This window comes from Eurypyga helias, unplaced genomic scaffold, assembly GCF_000690775.1.
Source record: "Eurypyga helias isolate BGI_N326 unplaced genomic scaffold, ASM69077v1 scaffold27681, whole genome shotgun sequence".
NCBI classification, from domain to species: Eukaryota; Metazoa; Chordata; class Aves; order Eurypygiformes; family Eurypygidae; genus Eurypyga; species Eurypyga helias.
This window is the reverse complement of record NW_010233156.1, coordinates 648-1,203: the sequence shown is the minus strand read 5'-3', so window position 1 is coordinate 1,203 and position 556 is coordinate 648.

The following is a 556-nucleotide window of genomic DNA, read 5'->3' as shown; positions in this document are numbered from 1 at the left end:
GTGACGGTCTCCGCGGGCGCTTTTCCCGGCTCTGTGCAGCCCCGCCGGTCGCTCCTGGGCCGGCTTGGTCCTCAAGTGAGGCTGCTTGGGCTTGATGCCGTAGTCTGCAGGTAGAGCAGAGAGACTGGGCTCAGCCTTGCGCTGCTCAGGGGGCTGGGGATAACCGCCCACCTGGAGGGGTGCATGGGAAGGGGGGAGGGTTGGAGGGGTGAGGAAGAGTGCTGTACCATCCACCAGGCCAAAGTGCTTCTCTGGAAGCTCCAGGGTAGCGGAGAAGTCTTCAGGGACTGAGTAGCTGACCCTGCGGAAGAAAATCAGGGGCGGGAATGAGCCAAGACCCTCACCCATGCTGGCACAAGTGCTACCATGGTCTGCTCGTCTTCGCCCAGCCCCGCTGGCTCCCAGGGGCTTGGTGCCACAAGGGCCAGCCCACGAGCCCCTGGGCTACTTTTTTTGTAAGGGAGGAGGAAGAGGAGGAGGGGGGAAAAGCACCATCACCTCTGGGGCAGGGGCCGCGAGAAGGCAGCCCCCAGCAGCAGGGCAAGCAGCAGGAGCG